The 21,782-nt window shown below is 41.2% G+C and overlaps 2 pseudogenes; one reads left to right on the top strand and one right to left on the bottom strand.

Annotated features, from left to right (window-relative positions):
* Window positions 1-21,782, top strand: part of LOC114638808 — a 141,081-nt pseudogene that overhangs the window by 113,798 nt on the left and 5,501 nt on the right.
* LOC114638801 lies at window positions 1,121-10,482 on the bottom strand (annotated as a pseudogene).

Raw genomic sequence — 21,782 nt, 5'->3', positions numbered from 1 at the left:
CTCGTGGCAGGTCTCTGGGCTCTGGGGGCATGGCCAAATACCCAGGATTCTACATCCCACAACACTGAATGGGAGAGTTTCAGGGAGAGAGCTTTGCCCTGGGGAGAGATGCTGATTCAGGGAGTGAGATGAGAGGATGAGGGAGATGTATGACTTAGGGAAGGAAAGACTCTCATCTTGATCCCCATGCAGAGGAGGGTAGGCCACATTGTTTGTTTGTCTTTGGAGAGAAATCTCATTTTCTGGAGGAACTTCACTCTATAGAGGCAGATGCCATTGGGTACTCACAGGAGAAGGAGTGTTTATGCTCCTTCAGTATGGATACATGAAAACCTAATCCCTATTGAAAAGGGATTAGATGAGAAGTGACAACTATTGAACTCTTGTGAGTAGCCATCCTATTAGAGAGGCCCCAGTTGCTCATCAGATGTTGGCTCCTTGTAGCCAGCAGGTCCAGGTGAGAGGAGAGAGAGAAGAGAGAGGTCCCAGTCTAGCCAGATCTCTCTGGGGCTGAGCAGGATGGTGAGTGTCAGCAGCCCAAAGAAACATACCTGGCCAGAAGTCTTGTTGAGCAGAAACTCAACTTTAACGTAACAACCTCTTGTTTATATAAACATGAAGTATAGGGAGGAGGGGTTTTGGTGGGGTGAGATGACAAAGTGGGGGGGAAGGGTGACAGATGGTATGAGGTGACTGACAGGACCAATGCCAAAGCTCTACAGCAGCAATAGCTCAGCAGAGGGAGGGCTAAACAGGTTCCGTTGAGTCACTCTGGGATGGAAGTCACTAAGACAGGTCTCAAAATCAAGCCTGGCTCAAGTTTTTCCTCAAGGCCCAAGCCAGGGTGGAAATGGGGCCCAACAATCAGATACCAGATGCTGATACCCTGACTTTGAACTCCCTAGCCTCTGAAACATGGTAAAATAAATGTCTGTTGTTTGGTATGCCACTAAAATACCATTATGTGGTATTTTGACATAGGAGTTCAAACACAGTAAGACAGCACTAAATAATATTTAATAAACAAAAATGTACACTGTCTAGGAGACATTAATAAGGGCTATGGAAATCACCTGGTCCTGGTCTGTACCTGAGACAGGGAGTCAGCAGGTCCCTGACATCATGGGGCAAGGTATCTCATTTTTCTTTTGATCCACGGCATGAAGCTCTGGATCTTGGTGAATACAGCTGGAGGGTTACCATTGTTGTATCCATAGGAAAAGATGCCTTGGGCCACATTGCTACATACCAGATAGCCACCAGAATCCCCCTGTGGGCAAAGGAGGAAAAGAACATGAAGTTAGGCTTTCTGGCTCTTGCTGCCCTATGATACAGGCTCCCAGGGAAAGGTATGTGTTGGGGGCTTTCTTCAGTTGCCTGTGTGTGGGTGATGGGCAGTGCTCATTCTCTTCCTTCTGGTTTTGCGGGATGAGAAAAGCCGCTCGACTGTAGTGGTGGGCCAGAGAGTGCTAGACGGATTACAGGCCAGCGGGTCAGAAACAGAGCAGCATAAGCGCTTAAGAGCTCAGAAAGAAAAAAGAAAAAAAAAGGCATGTCTAAGAAAAAAAACCCTTCCAAAGACACACAGTCCGAGGAAGCGAAAGATGAGGGAAAGGACGCCCTGGGAGAGGAATGTAGGAAAGGAGAAAAGGCCCCAGAAAAGAAACCTCTTTATCCGGTAAAGGAGCCAGAGGTTTTGGGGCTTGGTGGCTCTGAGTCGGAGGAGCTAACTTCCTCCCAGGCGGAGGACTTAGACGAAGAGACAGATGAGGAGGAAAGATGCCAGCCACATGAGCAGCTGCCACTGCGAAATCGAAAGCAAAGGAAAATGGGAGATAGGAGCCGCATGGCCTCTCGGCCTGTCGCGCCCTCCCAACCTAATGTTCCCGGTGCACTTCCGCCTTATGCGGACAAGCACTGCTCAGACTCCTTCCTTTCAGAGGAAGACAAGAGAAGAATGTTACAAGCCTTTCCAGTATTTGAGGACGCGGGGGGGGGGGGGGAGGCCGTGTCCACGCACCTGTAGAGTATGCCTCTATCAAAGAACTTGCTGAATCGGTTAACAAATATGGAGTTAATGCTAATTTTACAGTTATGCAGCTTGAGAGATTTGCCACTATGGCAATGACTCTGAATGATTGGCAAAATACAGTAAAAATACAGTAAAAGCTGCTCTCCCTAATATGAGAGAGAGAGAGAGAAAAGGTTTTAGAAAAACAGTTGTCCTCTCTCTGAGCTTTGTCAACAAAAAAGAATGAAAAGGCTATTTCAGAGCTCTCCTAGGAACAGACGAGAATTCGGGAGATGTCCTGAATTTCTCTGTAGTTCTTAGATGTCCTTCTTTGTTGTCTGTCCTTGGTGCACCAGTGTCCACGTGTTTGTGTTTGCCTTTTGTTTCATTGTCTAAATGTTCTGTGTTTGTTGCATGTTCAAAAGAAAAGATCGTTAAAACTGCTTGATCCAACTCTTGGGCTAGTTTAACTTTGTTTCAAAGACAGTCTTAATTTACACAGCAGAGGCTGATAAACTACCCTACACCTGTAACTAAGAGTTGAGCTGAGCTGAAAAAGCCTTTCCAGGAATTGATTGTTGGCATAAGATGCTTTGAAAAGAGACCAGTAGCTTTTTGGGTTTTATAAGGAAGCTAAGAGTTGTTTTGTCCTAGAAAAATCTCTGTGACAAGGTGCTTTTCTCTTGAAATCACAGCTAGAAAAGGCAACAAATTTTGTTTGGTCTAAGTATATAAGATACTTAGCCATTTCATTTTGTTTCTAATTGGTTTTAAAAGTACAAAAATGTTCTACATGTCTTGGTTATAGATTATTGGCTTAAATTATTGGGTATGATTAGAAATTTACAACTTTGATAACAGAAAGTTGGCGTAAAACTAACTCAGGGTTAGAGTCATTCAGAAACCAGGTGTATAAAAAGTAAGATTTTAAAACAGTATCTCTTCAATGAGATAGTAAAAGCTGCTACACACACTCATGTATAAGAATTGGCAACAAAACTTTGTAACATAAAGGTAATCTACTTGGTCTTGATTTTAGAGAAAATAGCTTGTTTAAATTGGTTTTGCTTTTGCTTCTCAAAATTAATGGTTATACTCTAATGTTACAAAAGAAATTTAAAAATTTAGTTAAACTGCCAGTATTCCATTGGCTACAGTTGACAGTTCAGTTGTGAGTTTAGAATTCATGAATGCTCAGACAGGCATGAAGACTGGGATCTTAACATGCTTGTAGGAGAAGGTCAGTGTGATATTAATCAGGTTGAACTGCCTACACAGCTCTCAGACCATACAAGCAAAGACAGACTTAGATACATTCATCTTTGCGATGAAATTACACCCTCATAAAATCAGGGTCTGGCCATAGCTTACACAGAACCATAGAGATAAAAGATATTTTAAATGTGGAAATTTAGATAGTTTTTAAAGTGACTGTCCCAGGAACAAAGGCTTGAACAACAGTCAGGTGACCAAGGTTACATGACAAACTTGTCCTTGGTACAGGAAGGATAATCTTTGGGCTAGGCCTCAGGATATAGGCCAAGATTAAAAACATTTACATTTAAATTTAGGCTACATACAGAGTGGATGCGGCAGAAGCTTAGATTTCAGACATTCCTTTTGTCCTGACCTGCCCCTAGAAGGGTGTTTTCTAGAATTTGTTTATTGCCTTGTTTGTTCCTTAGGGAGGTGTCAGCCTCAGACTCAAAAGAAATTCAAAACAGCTTATGGGCCAAGAGTTAGAGATAATGATTATGCTGGAAGAATTAAAAATTAGCTTGCTTCCCTCCATGGCATTGTAACTACCTGCTGACAAAAGAATTCCTCAACTTGTTTTGGGTCCTTCCTTCCAAATTTGTTGAGAGAGATAGACAAGATGGCCTTGGTTCCTCTGTGTATTAGGTCCTATTAATAACAAGAGACCTAATCTTAAATTAATAGTTAAAGGAAAAAAGATTTTCCCTCAATTTTTTAAATCTGGACAGTCAGAGCCATTCGGCTGCTCACCGACACTGTTTAGAGCCTGACAGGCCAAAAGAGATGGTCAAATGGAAAGACATCTTGACTGGACAATGGAAAGGCCCGGATCCTATTTTAATAAGAGCCAGGGGAGCAGTTTGTGTTTTTCCGCAGGAAGAAGATAACCTGTTTTGGCTACCAGAGCGACTGACGCGACGACTCGCGATATTAGAAGATTACACCCAGGCGGACCCTCCAAACTCTGATGACAGCCCTCGTGCTGATCCAAGGGATACAGGTTCCTAGTATATCGGGGGAACAATGATGGACCATATTATCTGCCTTTCCAAAACCCATACCAGTCAGACATAATGTAGCTAATCTGTCCAGGAAATTGTTTCAATATCTTACAGGAAATTGGTCAGAAAACTTTGATGAGACACTCAAAAATTGAGAGCGGCTGTGGTGGCCATCAACTCGACGTGCTTGGATCTGTCCCTGACTGAGGGACTCTCCTCTTGGATCTCTTCAGCTTTCTTCTCTTTTTTTTTTTAAGTGGGTGGGAGTAGGCCTGTTTGGTATGCCCTATGCTGCGGATTAGTGTTCATGCTTTGATTGGTTTGCAAACTCAGAGCTCAACAAAATCGTGACAAGGCTATTATTGCCCAGGCGCTTGTGGCCATAGAACTAGGGGCTTCCCCTGCAGTGTGGCTATCACTGCTTCGAAAATAAGTAGTCTCCCCCTCACTAGTGGTGGTGCTAAATGTTGGGCCGACAACCATTGCACCCCTAGGAGCTGAGCTCCATTGCACAGGGAGAGGTGTCATTGCCCGTTACCTTACACCATCACTGTTTATTGAGAGACTCAGGCCAGCTGTCATTGGTCCCAACGACGGGAAATAGGCTGACGCCACATGCCAGATATACACCATGAGGACAACTGGGGAATTGATGGCAAACCAACCCCATGACGGGATTAGCAAGTGGCAATGACCCGGGAAATCACAATATCTGCTGAGTCAAAACTCTCCAATTCTGGACCACTTCCTCACTTTCATTCAATAATGTCCAAGGACATGGGGAGTAAATGATGGTGAGTGTGGGGGAGGTATGGATAAAGACAGCAACAACATGCCAAAGAGGGAGAAAGAGAAATAAAACCTGCTTGTCTTCATTCTTTAAGAACTCTACTGCTCCTACTTCTGTCTAGAAGTTGCCAGGGTGGATACAATGAATGGCTACTCTCTTGAGGTCATGGAGGGAGCTACTGGAGAAGGAAAGGGCAGATCAAACCTCTCATATTGACTATTTCTCTTAGGTCACCTGAGCTGCACCCCACACTCAGAGGGAATCATAACTCACTTGAAGAGGTTTTGCCAATTCTGGCAAAGGTCTTTGTGTTCTGCAGGATGCCCTGCATGCTGTGGTGCCCAGTAGGTTGACTTGTTGAAGGCTCTCTGATCTGTGCAGTGAAACATTTGGGATTCCATAACATTGATAGTGAAAGACACCAGGCAGCCTGATTTCCATTCTCTGTCTTGGAGATACTAGCTTTAAAGAGAAGACACATTTATTATGTATTATTAAATAATGTACATCAAGAAGAGCTAGGTTTAAATAATGAACAGCACGGGACAGAGGGAGGAGATGACACACAAGCTATCACTGTTACACAGTGGATCGTTAAACCTGCTGAAGAATATTCAGTGTTTGCTGCAGGCCACTGTAATTCTGAATCTCTTTTGTAAAAGCTGGAGACTGACATATTCCCTAATATATGAAGCACAGTAGCCTAATTCCTAAAAATATTGAAAGTTAAGGATTCTTTCTCATCTCTTATAAGGTTTCCCACTTATTTTATAGTTGCATGAACTGTAATCCTAGCTTAATCCATGTTCTCGACATTTCTAGATTTTTGTTTTATTTTATGTATTTATTTTCTTTGTTTTGTTTTTGTTTTTTTATTTTTTGGTCTATATCTTCAGATTTTTTTGGATATTTTATTTATTTACATTTCAGATGTCATCCACTTTCCTCATTTGCCCTCCCTGGAAACCCCCTACTTTATCCCTTCTTCTCCTTTTTGCTTTTATATGATTTTAATTACTTGTAAGTATTAAGGTCAATTCTAAGTTGAGGAACTAGTAATGCAATAGATGTAAATAGTCAAGGAACAAGCAAGAAAATAAACACAAATAGTCAAAGCAGAAGCAAAGCAATAAACAAAGTTCCATGACCTCTCTCATCATCAGTGTTTTCAAGGGTTATCACGATGACCACAATATCTGAGCCTACTTCCCTGTCCTAGCCCAAAGTCATGCTCATGTCTGAAGCCTACTTCCTTGTTCTAGTCTAAGATTTAGATTCCTGCATGAAATTATCTCTTTTTCTAGCCTAAGATTTAGATTCCTACCTGAAATTACTTCTTTGTTCCAGCCTAATGTCAGATTCCAGCCTGAAGACCAATTTCTTGTCCTTGGCCAATGTCATATTCCTGCCAAGCAACCCCATTACCTTGTCCTTGGCCCATGTCAGATTCTTGCTAAGCAGCCCCAAAGGCTCTCTGCCTCTCCCCCTTTTTTATTTCATAAAGAATACTGAGCCTGTCTTAGGTTGTTTTTGCCAATTATGTCTTCCTTACCCATTGTGGACTATGCATTATCAAAAGCAATGCACTTCTGTCTTAGGTTGGTAAGGTTCTGTGAAGAATCTTACCCTTCCTTGGCTTGCCAGCCTGTTAAATTAATAACTCTGTGTGGGGGTCCATTTTTACTTTCAAGTCATGTAATTTGGCTGCCAACACCTGCTTCCCTATTACTGTGGGCCAGGCTGCTGGGTGGGGCTATCCTTCTCTCCTCACCTCCACTAGCCCAGCTTCAGGGAGGAAGATTTTTCCAAGTACATGTCCTTCTTAGACTATGTGGTAAAGAGACAGTTTGCCCTCAGCTACAGGTTAGTGAGTGTTTGCATCTCCTAAGAAAAGACACAGCTCCTGTCTCTGCATTGTGTTTCACCTTTTGAGCCTTTTGTGTAAGCCAAGGATGGTAGAGTAGGCTTGGAATCCAAGTGTTAAGGAGGCTAAGGCAGAATCAACATGATTTGGATGTCAGTTTGGTCTACATGGTGAGACTATGCTCAAACCAATCTAAGTCAAAACAAGAAAAAAAAAATAAAGGACTGTACCATTTAGTTACACAACTATAAATAAGAATTAGAAAGAAATAAGCAAGAGTCACTTATGTATCTATAATTTGGCACAGATTCTTTAATTTTTAAAGATCCTTCTAGGTTCTTTAGTTCCTATTTATGCTCCCCACCCCTGTAGAATTAGAATAGAGTTAAGTGTCTTATATCTGATAGCTATCTTTACATCTCTACTGAACATCGCTGAAGTTGGAAACCCATATATGAGCCTTGTAAGCTGTGAGAAGACTGATGTGCTGAGGTCCTAGTCTGGGGCTGGTCCTGACAGAAATCTTCATGGTACAGTAGTCAAAGGGCCAAGCCCATCATATTAAAACTTTTTGGGGCACAGGAAACCTCATGTGTGGTATCTTCCCCTTCAGACTCACAGAACCCAGTAGTTAAATCTTGTTTCCCTTGACTAAGGACATTGGGGGCTTTGGCTTTGAATAGAAGAGCAGGCCACTTAGAAGTTTGCCTGAGTCAGCCATTGTTCTGAAAGGCTGGATCTTTGAGGAATATGGCAGTTTTATGTGGGTGGCTCAGAAGCAGATCAATAACCATCACATTTAAGTACTAGAACATGATAAATGTTAAACAATCTCTTTCCAATGATGGCTAGTTCTGCCTTGTGTTTGACTCCAGAAAATGCTGATGCTCTCCTGTTGTGACTGCTGCATCCATAGTAATGGTCCAAGGACTTCTGAGGACAGGCTCTCCTCTAGCTGCACATGCAATATTGAGAGAATGGTGACACAAGGATCAACAGCCATGTCTAACCTAGACATGGAATCTGTTATGATGTGTGGAAAGATGCAGTGGCTAAGGGATGTATGTGGTTTGTGGCAGAAGAGCTGAGAGACAAACACAGAAAGGATGAGAAGAGAGGACAAGGAGAAGAAGAACAAAACAGTGCTCATTACCCTGGATGTGTAACCTTACTGTACACAGCCATGAATGTTAGTTAGTATTCAATAATCCACAGTGGCACACCCTGTTCCAGGAAGTCAGTAGTCGAGATTGTTAACATGGCAAGAAATTAGCTTAAATTAATTCTTCATTGTGCTTAGAGAGGGGCTCAGTGTTTTGAGCATGGTGTGGAGTCACAGAGATGCAAGAGGTTATGCCTTTATTGTGGTGCATTAAAGGAAGCAATCCATCATCACAGACTTGCATGTCTTTGAGATTGTCTTGCAATAGGCTGCGGACAGGTTGGACATAGGCTGGAGTCAGGGAAGGAACAAGCTTTCTTAAAACCAATGGGTACCAGATGAGCTATGGCTTCTAGAGTCTGACTCAGGTTGATCAGGTTTTTTCAACTATTTTCCCTTTATGACTGTATTAATACAGGGCACATATGAGGAGATTTGGGTGAAGATTATAGGGGCTTTCTTTATTCATGTCCATGAGATACAATGCCATGGGCCACTCCAGCACATAGTAGAGGTCCTCCAGAGCCTCCCTTTAGGTGAGAACAATAAGATTATGAGCAAAGAATACTTTCTCCAAACACAGGCCCTTCCACCATAGTTAATTCCAAAGTGATTTAAGAGGTCCTAGTTCCATATGAGATATAAGTTAGGGACTTAACTCTTGTTCTTCCTCACTCCCCTCTGTCCTTGCCCCATTGTTTAGATTGTCTCCCTTTACTCCTTCCCTTTCTATTCAGGAGCCCTCATTGGTAAGGTTCCAAGAAGGGCTTGGGAACAGGGAGATGATATATGTAGAGAGACTTGTACTCCCCAGAGCCACAGGGATAGGAGCTAAGAACACAGGCATTAGTCACTGCCATGGAGAGCTGTTTGGCACACTTCCTCCACTGATGCTGTTGCCTGATGTGAGGAAAAAAAGCAGATGTGTACTCACCTTGTATGCTAAACCTAGCTTTGTAGAACTGTCCACACAGATCTGAAAGGAAGTTATTGTCTTAACGCCTATCTATATTCTTTATAGGCCTTTTTTCCCATGATTCTCAGTTCAAACTTTCTCAGGGTATCTGACATGCATTCACTACAGTTCCCCCCATCCAGCTGCCCAGCACATTGTCCCAGGGTCAATAAAGTCAGAGGGACCAGGCAGGGGAGTTACATCCACAGGAGGAGTCAACTCAGATTTCTCTTCAAGCTGTTGGGGGAAGGAGAGAAGAGATGTCAAACCAAAGACAGATGCTTGGACATGAGTTCTTTCCCACTGGGGCAACAATGACTTAAAATTCAGAGAAAAGTTCTAAGGAATCAGACTGGACAAGGGAGAATTTGAAGGTCTAAACCAGGAGGAAAGTTGAACAAGAAAGACTTAAGACTGGTAGGAAAAATAACAGCACCTTCAGTAACTTGTTGTCATGGAGATTAGAAGATACATTGTAATTTGGGTGAAGCATTTGTTTTTTGACTTTTAACTTTTGCTGTGTAGATTCTGTCTTCTTCACATCATGAGCTCCAAGGGTGACACTGATTTCCCTGTTGACAGGGAAAGAAGTACTTAGACATGCTGATGTTTTGGGGAGGATCCCTTTCAAGGAGAGGGATACCAGGGTCTTTCGTCTCTAACTCAGGGCAGAGCACCTAGATAGACTTGAGATGGGGCTTTCAGGACCACTGGCTTAGAGCTCAGGGAAATACAGGACTGAGAACTGTCCCCACTCTCAATCCCCAGTACTTGGATTCAAACCATGGCTTTGCCCATGGCTGATGGGCACTCTACATTGAGTTACACCCCAGCCTATGTTTGACCTCTGGTGACAGCAGAGCCAGGCAAGAGCTGTGGTATTTCTCCTGGCTAGGGCCTTGCTTAAAGCTCTGACCTCAAGAAATGGAGACCACACATGAATGGTCCAGTGAGTGACCTTGTGTTCCCTTTATCCACGAAGGGTAAGGAGAGCCTATCTCGAGATGACCAGTGCTCAGAGCCTTCCTCAGGCCTCTGCTAGTCTGTGACTCTGGATCCTGCATTTTCTCACAAGAAGAGAAGCCTCTAACCTTCCTTTACAGTGTGCTATAGTCATCACAACTTGGCGGGTTGAGAAACCCACCACAACTGTCCTCTAAACCCTGGTAAGTGCTGATCTTCAGATGGGCCATATAAGGGTGAGAGTGTGGTCTAGACTCAATACCACCAATAATCTCCTCTGGAACAAAGAACTCCCAGTCCCTGGTCACAAACTTGTGGAATACCCCCAACATAGCACTAGAAAGGGAAGATAGGGTAAAGCTGAACGACTGTTCCATGCCCACTCCATCTTGCATGCAGCTCAGGCCCCTCCACATGTGCTTTGGTCTTTTCTCTCCTGTTGATTTTTTTGCTCTCCTGTACTCCCTGTCCACTGTCATCTTTCATTCAGAATTCAATGTCCATTCATGTTTCTGACTTTCTACTTCATCAGACATTTCTCCACACCCTCATTTTGTCTTTGTCAACACTAAGGGAAGGCCAGAGAAGACCTGCCTATCAGAACAGAGAATTTTGATGAAATGTTCTAAAGAGGAATTTGTTTTTCATTTTTTCTTGACCTAGGAATTTCCCCTGGACTATGTGAGTTTAGGATCCTGCCTTATGTTATGGTCTCTGTTACCAGAGCAAAGAGAAAATGTAAGTTGCTGAAAACTCAGAAGTTAGGGAGATGAAGACAAAACTCACCAGCTCCAGAAATAAGAGAAGTACCATCAGGAATAGAGCATGTATTTTGCCAGTGGTGCAGCCTGGGTGAGCTTCTGGTGTGTTTCTGTCCTGGTTCCTGCTTTTATAGTTCCAACACGGGAGAAAGGATGGGCAGGCAACCATAGATCTGGCTTGGACCAGTTCTACTTTCCTTATCAGAAATTCTCATGACTCTGCTCTCTGGGGATGTTGAATCTGTGGCCAGATTTTGAGACTACTGGATCTCATGATAAAGTGGCAACTACACCCTTCAAAGCTGGTCCCAGGAGGCAGGACAAGAACACAAAGGGAGGGGGACCTTGATCAAGGATCTTGGAACTCTTCTTGTAAGCATCCAGGTATTATTGTCATCTTTGAGACCTATGCTGTATAAGTGTAATGACTCACCTCTGTCATTGTAGCATAAACACAGTCACCTGTAGTGCATGAACATATGGATGAGAGAGAGTACATTTTATTTACAAAAACTGGTGGTGATCAGATTTACCCTGAAGGCCATAGTTTCTGTTGACCAGTGTGAGGGCACCTCATCTTTGTCCAAATAAGTAGGAGATGAGATAATATGGCTGTGAGGGATGAAGGTGTGGAGAGAGTGTGTTGAATACACGGAATGTAGGGCATGACCAAGTCCATAATTAAGTCAGTGGATCCCAAGATTCCTAATAGTATGACCTTTTAATACAGTTCTCCATCTTGTGGTGACCCCAGACATAAAATTATTTCATTGATATTTCATATCTATAGTTTTGCTATACTTATGAATTTTAATGTAAAATATCTAATATTCAGGATATCTGAAATTTGGCCCCTAAAGGGGTTGTGACCCACAGGTTGAGAATAGCTGCTATAAGTGCATGTTCTGATCTAGTCATAGTAATAGGCCCTTTGATAGATGTTGTAATACACATTTAGGGAGAACTCAATGGTGTTTCAGGATGTCACAGAACAGGAAGATCCTGCATTTAATTAATTAGTTTTTGTAATGTATTGTTTTCATTCCAATGGGATGAACAGAAAATATAATGGAATGTTTAAAGTACCACCTCTGTATCTACAGGGGATCTCAGGCTTGCTTATTATATGAAGAGTCCCCTTGCTTGAGAACAATGTCGAATCTGTGCAGATCAGTATTGAGACTTGGTGCTTTCATCTTTTCGTGTGTCACTGGAAGTTAAACACAGCTTGCAGTTACACAGGAATGTACTATTGATTACATATTTTATTTTGCTTAAATAATAACAGTTTTAAATTCCGTGCATTTTGGAATAACTGACATATTGTCATGTTTCTGGTCTTTACTTTCTTAATACCCACCAATCCTGAATATTGCTGTTTCTGTTTTACAGTTGAGAAAAATCAAACCTTTTCAAAGTTTCATATTCATTGAGATATCAGAATTTGGGCTCAAAACAGTAGCTACTGTAGGACTTTATGATCCAAAACCAGGTGACACGCTCCCACAGAAACACATGGATGGGACTTGCTGCAGTAACATGAGGCTTAATGAAACTAGTGCACTAGGACTCTCTTGCATGCAGACAAGATAGCCCTGAACAAAAGCTGGGAACAGTTTTTATATAGAGTTCACAAGGGCAAACCACAAAGTCTGGCCTTTCCAGGTCTGGTCTCTAGGTGACTCAGATTATGACAAGGAGTGTCTTCCATTTGCCCAGGTTTATTATGTAAAGGACCCAGCTTCCTGATTCCTGGAATGTGTCAATGTGCTCTGGGCCTTCCTCACCTGCAGGTGGGTTTCCTCCCTTGTGGTCTGAGGAATGTTAATCCACCTCTCCCTTCTTCCTCTGAATGTTAATCCAGCAAGTGTCTTCTGATTAAGGAATGTGCCCCTCCAGGATGTGTCTTGGGACAGTGGGGTTCTTTCAAATTTAAGTTCAAACTGAGACCTGAAAGTCCTATACTACCTGATTGCCCTCCAATAACCTATCTCTGTGGATGTCTGAGTTTCTTGATTGCAAAGACAAAAGCAAGAGAATGCAATCACGAAGATCTGATAGGTTCAGTTTACCCACACAAGCTCATCAAGAATGACCTTAGAACTGATCCGATGTGTTGTATTGCTCATGCATGCTTTCCCTCCTGTTTGGATCTTATAGAATAGAGATCTTTACTGGAAAGGATAACTGAGGAATGTTCTGTTCACCAATCTAGATTTAATTTAAAGGCTTTACAAATCCTGTCTTGATAAAAAAGTTATACTTGTATGTGTGAGATGATTATTTATGACATATAGAACAAAACCTGCCACTTAAACAATGTCACCCATGGTTATCTGCCATGCAAGAAAAGATTTTGTGTGACCAGGTATTTGTAGCCATAGATCATAAGAGTGTACAGTGGTTCTTCATTTTGTCTAAGTATTCAAGAATATAGGCAAAGATAATGATGGGTTTTAGACATTATATTAGCTCTAAATAAAAATGAAAAATTTTATTTCTTTTTTAAAGATACAAATAAATTATTTGAAGAAATTACAAATAGAAAAATATTATGTAGCTAGATTAAGGTAGCCTCTCAGAAAAGCACTTGTGCAGACTAAAACACTATGCATCTCAATGAATCATACAGTTGGAAACAACGTTCTAGAGTCATGGAGCTTTATGGAAAGAATCCAGGTCTCAAAAAAGAGGTATTGACTATCATATAGTGGCACAACTAGTTTATATTCTTGGACCTGATAACTCAGATCTCTTTGCATAATAGAGACTGGGTATCATTGAGGAAAGTTCTGGCACCAACTCTATCCTTCTGTATTTTCTTCCTAACTGGGTTATGAATTACAGAAAAATAGAATATCAATATTTTTTATTACTGTGAATTGTCTGTGACCTGATAATATTTTGTAAAGACTTCAGATCCTTCTGGGAGGCCTCAATTATAGGATAGGCTTTGGAGATGGTTCACACACAGGGCCCAAGTGAACAGTCCAATATTCCAATTCCTGAACACAGATATAGGAGAGACAGTAACCATTTGGCATCATCGCCATAGTGGTTGGTTGATTCAGGAAGGGGCATTATAATAGAAACTAGTGGAAAATTTCACAACTGCCTATGCTTACTAAAAAGGAAACCAGGGAAATGTCATATATGGAGCTATCCAAGGTACAGTGTAACAAAATGTTATTGAATCATGCAGACAAGGAGATCCCTGCTGTATCTCCCTTCAGGATATCTATTCACATCTTGGAGAACTACAGTGCAATATTGTAAACTGAAGTGGGTAGTGAATCTAGCAGTATATTCTCTTGATGTACTTTTATTGTTGCTATAAATGACACATGCCTGGCAGCAAATAATCTGGTAAACACATCAAAATACATCATTAGGGGCAGTAATGTCTATTGCAGGGAACTCAGTCGTGTCACACTGATGATATCATGTTCATTGGGATTAGAGTGCAGAAGGTAGACCCTACTGTAGACACCATGGGAAGACATAATCTTTCCTCAGAGTAGGAAATAAATTTAAGAACATTAACTTTAAAGAAGTATGCTTGGTCAGTGATAATTCATATGTCCAGTTTTCTCTTCCTAAATAAGGTTGTTGCATCTGTCTCATCCATCTATAAGGAAGACAGAAAATCTTCCCTGTGTATTTAGAAGGGAAGTTGGCTGAGAAAAAAAAAGTGATCACACAGGATGGCTCCCTAAGTGGCATCCAACTTGAGTGTGGATGCTTGGAATAATACAATCTTATTTGATGGTGTCATGAGAGACAGTGATGTAGAGAAGCTCAAACCCACTAGAAAAACATCCTCAAACTTCTAGGAAAAGACCACTTAATCTATAACCATAGTAATAAGTCCAACACAAAATTATATTTATTGATTCCCCCCTTTTTTTGGATGAGTAGATGCCTGTGCAATTAATAAAAAAAAAATGAAGCAGAGCCATCTTCACCTTCATCTTGTCAAGAGAGAAATTTTAAGTTTAAAATGTTTGTTTTTAGAAATTTCATGCAGGAGTATTGTATGTATAGCACTATCATGCCTCCTTTCACCCTCAAACTCCTTTCATATTATATTTTGCACTGCCTTGTGGGGAAGACCTCATGGTGGGGGGATGAATGGAGCCCTTCAGCTCTAAGCCCATGGCATGGGGTCCTAGTTTATTGGGTCACAGCAGTGATCCTCACCTCTAGCCTCTTGGGGATCTTGCTTTTTAAAAGGAAACTATTCACACATCATAATAGGAAAAGTTGTCTCATCTTAGAGACACTGAAACTGCTGGAGAAGGAAGAGAGAGAGAGCAGACAGGAGATTGGAAGGAGGAGACTAGGATGAACTAGGTGAATATCTTCCATTTACATTAGGAATGCTGCATGAATGATGGTACAGTCCTTTCCCAAGGCACCCAAAAAGCAGAGGCTGGAGTGGGAATCACAGGGATGTACCCTGCTCACATAAGGACAGGCTCAATAGTATCTGTCTAATCAGTGAGAGATTGTTTAGAATCATAATGTTAGGCAATGCCGATCATGTTTAAGAAGACTTCACAGTGTGGGTAATTTCTCTTATGTATGTCTGTGATGCTTCTCTTATGATCCTGCAATACTACCTGTCTGTCTGTATCAGTTCTCAACATCAGCCCAGGCCTTATCAGACATCTTAGCCTCCAGTCTGTTAATGGTTTTCTCATATCTGGTGGGCTGTTGGGGAGCTACACTACCACAAACGGTCATTTTACCACGCCTTCACAAAGCTCATTTAGCATATCATTGCTGCAAGTGTGAAGCTCCCAAGTTCAAGAACCAATGTGACAGAGTCAGAGACCCTGACCTCAGTGAATGTGCTTTATGCTCCCTCCTGTGGTAACTTTTAGACTGGGTACATCCTCAATGAAGGACCAACTTGAGACACCCCCATGAGCTTGGGATACCCTGTCTCCTACACTCTTTCCTCACTCATTTGTACCTGTAGAAGCAAAATGGTATAATCTTCATCTTATGGATTAGACCACAGAGATATTTGATAAACTGAGGCTCCAGGTCTATGCTTGTGGGCTGGAGGTCAATGGGCTAACAATGTTTTCCCTCTGAAAACCCAGGTCTAAGTGGGAACAGGGAAGAACAGGAAGAAAAGGGATCTGGAAAGAGGTGATAAGAAGGTATTTACTAAGACTTCTCCCTTTTCTGTACACAAGGAGACTCTGGGGGGATACTTTTGTGTGTGATAAAGTGGCCCAGGGCATTGTCAACTATTGCTTGTGTACTGGAACACCTCCTTGGGTATTCACCAGAATCTGCATTTAATACATTGGATTCAGAAATCAGTGAAACTCCTGCAGTAACACGTAAATGCCAAAGCTGTGTCTGGGCCAGTGTCCAGCATCCTGGGGTATGGACATCTGAGTCTTAATAAAGAAATCTATCTGCAGTAAAGAGATTGTGTTGCTCTCTTTCATGAGTGCAGAGTTTAAAACATTTTTAAACACTACCTTCTTCTTTACCCTCTGTTTGTTTCATTGTTTCTCTCTCATAAAGCTTGAGCACCATGTTTGTTCACTGATCTCAACATAATAGCATTTATAAAAGCCTGTTCTGTCAGTCTTGGAAAATCCTGCCTCTGTCTAATTGTTTTTTTCTAGTTCTTCAAATTTAACAGGCTACCAAGGGTGAGAAAGATCAAAAGCCTTTATCTTCCATTCTCCCTGTGCCTCTAAAGAATGTCTATGGTCCTGGGAAGTCCACTGTCCTCTGAGACTCCCCCCCAGGTCCCCTTGTCCAGCTCCAGTAAGGCCTCTCTACCAAGCTGACATCTCATTTTAGAACTGTACTGATCTCTCTTCACCTTGCCCAAAGGGATACATGAGATGACACAGGACAGCCACAGTATGCAGATCAGAAACTTGAGAAAGGGTCCAAAATGTTGAATGTCCAGGCCAGTATGTAGGCTCACTTCCTCTCCAGCAGGTCAGCACCTCTCATATAATATATCTTGCCTCAGAGCCCTGGTGTAAACTTATAGTCACAAGCAATCCATGGAATGATTACTGTCTAAGTCACCTTGTGTACCTAGACATGGAGGCAGCCTAATACCTTTTTTAAAAACAATTTTTGACATCTACTCTATGCATAGTGAACATTCTGTACCCCTCCCACCTTCCTGTCATCCATGTAAACCTAGGCTCTCCTCACAAATCTCTCTCATGTTCATGTCTATGTGCTTAGTTTTGTAACCCACTAGGATTAACAATGACCATCTTTGTAACTGAGTTCGGATCTATCCTTTGGAGCCTGGTTGGCTCAGCAGTGATACGCAACTAAAAACTGACTTCCTCCTCCCCTTTCAGAAACTATAAATAGCCACGATTTCAAGAGATAAAGAGTGGTACACTGCAACCGACTCTGACTTCCTTGACTGGTTGTTGATTTGGCTAGTCTTACATGGGCCCAGTCCTTGGAACTACAGCTGGCATGAACTGGTGATTGTCATAATTGTATCTAGTCTAGAGAATGGTGTTTGCATCCCTTCCCCCTATCTTCCAGCTATTACATACTTCTCATGCTCTCACTGTAGAGTTCCTAAGCCTTAGAAGGGGTGGACTAAGTGACTTATTTAGGTGATCCACAACCACCACTTACTTGTGCATCCTGGGCCCCTGTGTTTCTCTGAATTCACCCCACTATTCTTCAAAAGGAGAGGTATCTCTGAGTAAGGCTGGGATTAGCCAGGCCTGCAGTACCAGACATTGGCCCCTCAATCCTCATGCTGTGGGTCTTCAATCTGATTACAAAGCAGTTGGTTATCATCAAAATATGTCCACCTACTAAATAACCAATTCTATAGCTATGTCCCTGAAGGAGAAAAAGTTAGATGAAATCCAAGTCACAGAGATTCTATGAAAAGATTAAACTCACAAATTATGAGCAACTGTCAACTCAGATTCTTTAGTCTTTTTTTCTTTGCTGGTCTTTTTTTTTTTTTAATTCACTTTGCATGCCATTTGCTGCCCTCTGCTGGGAACCTGCCCAAGCTCTGGTTCTCTCTGGGAGACAGCTGAGGGGAAAAAGGTCAGCAGAGGACAAAATTTAGTTTTGAGAGAGTACAGGTTGGTTATTATTTGTCTTGACTGTAAGTCACTGTGAGACCAGAAGCTTCAAAGCTTAGGCAGAATCTGCATGCCTCAAGCAATTAACACAATTAAAGAGCAGGGTGTTGCCACCCCTATGTTGGTCTTGATGGCTGGGGCAGACACTTAGCTGGTACCCTCCCTTAAAGACACCATATCTTGAGCCATCCTAGGGGAACCACTGCACTCAGTGCAGCGAGTAAGAACCATCTCCCACAACTCTACACCCAAGAGCAGCAACTGGGAGCCTGGGGCACCTAGAACTCATCAGCCACCTGAACCTGGCCCCTCTGGAATGTCAATCCCCTTCAGTCCCTCTCTTGGTCCTTCTGGCTGGAGCAGACACCTAGTTAGTCTGCTCCTGTGAAGATACCATATCCTGAGCCAACATAGAGAAACAACTGCAATCAGAGTAGCACACATAGAAGGTTTGTTCCTGGGAAGATACCATATCCTGAGCCATCCTAGAGGAACCACTGCACTTAGAGCAGCAGGATTTCAGGATCTGAGAAGCAGCCTGAGTCCCAGTAGCAGTTCCACCCAGAAGCTCAGGATCACAGGATCATAGAGACATACGGACTCTGAGGAGTTTTAACAGAAACAAGATAATTGGAAAGACACGCTCCAGTCAGAAACAGTGAGTGCCATTAGCAATAGAGATAACCAGATGGCAAAAGGCAAGTGCAAGAACAAAAGTAACAGAAACCAAAGTTACCCAGCAACATCAAAACCTAGTTATCAAACCATAGCAAGTCCTGGACACCACATCACAATGGTAAAGAAGGATTCAGAATTAAAGTTACTTCTCATGATGATGATAGATTGATAGATTATGATAGATGAAAGATGATGATGATGATGATGATGATGACCATGATGATGATAGAGGACTTTAAGATGAACATAAATAACTTCCTTAAAGACATACAGGAGAACACAGGTAAATAGGCAGAAGCCCTTAAAGAGGAAACAGAAAAATGTCTTAAAGAATTGCAAGAAAACACAATCAAAAAGGTGAAGGAATTGAACAAAACCATCCAGGATTTAAAAATGGAAGTAGAAACAATAAGGAAATCTCAAAGGGAGAATACCCTGGAGATAGAAAACCCCAAAGGGAGACTACTCTGGAGATAGAAAACCTAGATCAGGAAAAAGAGATCAGGAGTCATAAATGCAAGCATCACCAACAGAATACAAGAGATAGAAGAGAGAATCTCAGGTGCAGGAGATACCATGGAAAACATTGACACAACTGTAAAAAAAATCCAAAGTGCAAAAAGCTCATAACCCAAAACATCCAGGAAATCCAGGACACAATGAGAAGACCAAACCTAAGGATAATAGGTATAGAAAAAAAGTGAACATTCCCACCTTAAAGGAGGGAAACTACAACCTAGAAAAAGCAAGTAAATATCTTCAACAAAATTATAGAGGAAAACTTTCCTAACCTAAAGAAAGAGATGATATGAACATACAAGAAGCCTACAGAACTCGAAATAGACTAGACCAGAATAGAAATTCAACCCATCACATTATAATCAAAACATCAAATGCACAAAACAAAGAAAAAATACTAAAGCAGTAAGGGAAAAAGGTCAAGTAACATAAAAAAGTAGACCTATAAGAACTACACCAAACTTCTCACCAGAAACTATGAAAGCCAGAAAATCCTGGATTGATATCATACAGACCCTAAGAGAACACAAAGGCCAGCCCACACTGCTATACTCAGCAAAATTCTCAATTACCATAGATGGAGAAAGCAAGATATTCCATGACAAAACCAAATTTGCACAATATCTTTCCACAAATCCAGCACTACAAAGGATAATAGATGGAAAACTCTAACACAAGGAGGGAAACTACAACCTAGAAAAAGCAAGAAAGTAGTCTTCCAACAAACCCAAAAGAAGATAGCTACAGAAACATAATTCCACCTCTAATAATGAAGATAACAGGAAGCAACAATAACTTTTCCTTAATATCTCTTAACATCAATGTACTCAATTCCCAGTAAAAAGATGTAGATTAAAAGAGTGGATATGTAAATAGGACCCAGAATTTTACTGCATACAGGAAATGCACCTCAGTGACAAAGACAGATACTGCCTCAGAGAAAAATGATGGAAAACAATTTTTCAAGCAAATAGTCCCAAGGAACAAGCTGGAGTAGCCATTCTAATTTCAAATAAAATCAACTTTCTACCAAAAGTTATCAAAAAAGATAAGGAAGAACACTTCATATTCTTCAAAGGAAAAATCTACCAAGATGAATTCTCAATCCTGAACATCTATACTCCAAATGCAAGGGCACCCACATTCATAAAAGAAACTTTACTGAATCTCAAAGAACAAATTGTACCTCACACAATAATAGTGGGGAATTTCAACACCCCACTTTCAGCAAAGGACAGATCATGGAAACAAAAACTAAATGCAGACACATTAAATTAACAGACGTTATGAAACAAACAGATTTAAGAGATAGCTATACAAGATTTAATCCTAAAACAAAAGAACATATCTTTTTCTCAGCACATCATGGTACCTTCTCCAAAATAGACCACATAATTGGTCACAAAACAGGCCTCAACAAATGCAAAAAGATGGAAATAATCCCTTGTATATTTATCAGATCACCAGGGAATAAGGCTGGCCTTCAATAATAACAAAAACATTGGAAAGCCCACATTCACGTGGAAACAGAACAAAGCTAAACTCAATGATGACTTGGTCAAAAAAGAAATAAAGAAAGAGATTAAAGACTTTTTAGAATTTAATGAAAATGAGGACACATCATAACAAAACTTGTGGGATTCCATGAAAACAGTGCTAAAAAGAAAACTCATATTTCTAACTGCCTATAAAAAGAAACTGGAGAGAGCATACACTAGCAACTTGGCAGCACACCTGAAAGCTCTAGAAAAAAAAAAGAAGCAAATTCACCCAAGAGAAGTAGATAGCAGGAAATAGTCAAACTCAAGGCTGAAATCAACCAAGTAGAAAGAAAAAGAACTATACAAAGTATCAAGAAAACCAGGAGCTGAAACTCAACAAGAGAGATAAACCCTTAGACCTGCTAACTAGAGTCGCCTTTCTCTACTAGAAGGATAAACAGGCTGAGAAAGAAATTAGGGAAATGACAGCCTTCACCATAGTCACAAATAATATAAAATACATTGGTGTGAATCTAACCAAGCAAGTGAAAGCTCTGTATGAAAAGAAGTTCAACTCAATGAAGAAAGAAATCGAAGATCTCAGAAGATGGAAAGATCTCCAATGCTCATGAATTGTCAGCAAAAATGGCCATCTTGCCAAAAGGAATCTATAGATTCTGTACAATCCCCATCAAAATCTCAGCTCATTCTTCACAGAGATAGAAAGAGTGACTTCAAATTCATTTGGAATAACAAAAAATCCAGGATAGCAAGAATTATTCTCAACAATAAAAGAACTTCTGGGGAAATCACCAACCCTGACTTCAAACTGTACTACAGAGCAATAGTGATTAAAAACTGTATGGCATTGGTACAGAGACAGGCAGAAAGATCAATGAAATAGAATTGAAGACCTAGAAATGAAATCATACACTTATGGTCACTTGATCTTTGACAAAGGAGCTAAAACTGTCCAGTGGAAAAACAACAGCATTTTCAACAAATGGTGCTGGTTCAACTGGAGGTCAGCATGTAGAAGAATGAAAATCCATCCATTCTTATCTCCATGTACAAAGCTCAAGTCCAAGTGGATAAAGGACCTACATATAAAATCAGATACACTGAAACTAATGAAAGAGAAGGTGGTGAAGAGCCTCGAATACTTGGGCACAGGGTAAAACACCAATGGCTTATGCTCTAAGATCAAGAATTGACAAATGGAACC

Source organism: Grammomys surdaster, unplaced genomic scaffold (assembly GCF_004785775.1).
Source record: "Grammomys surdaster isolate TR1022 unplaced genomic scaffold, NIH_TR_1.0 125630, whole genome shotgun sequence".
Taxonomy (NCBI): Eukaryota; Metazoa; Chordata; class Mammalia; order Rodentia; family Muridae; genus Grammomys; species Grammomys surdaster.
This window is presented reverse-complemented; position numbering and strand designations above follow the sequence as displayed.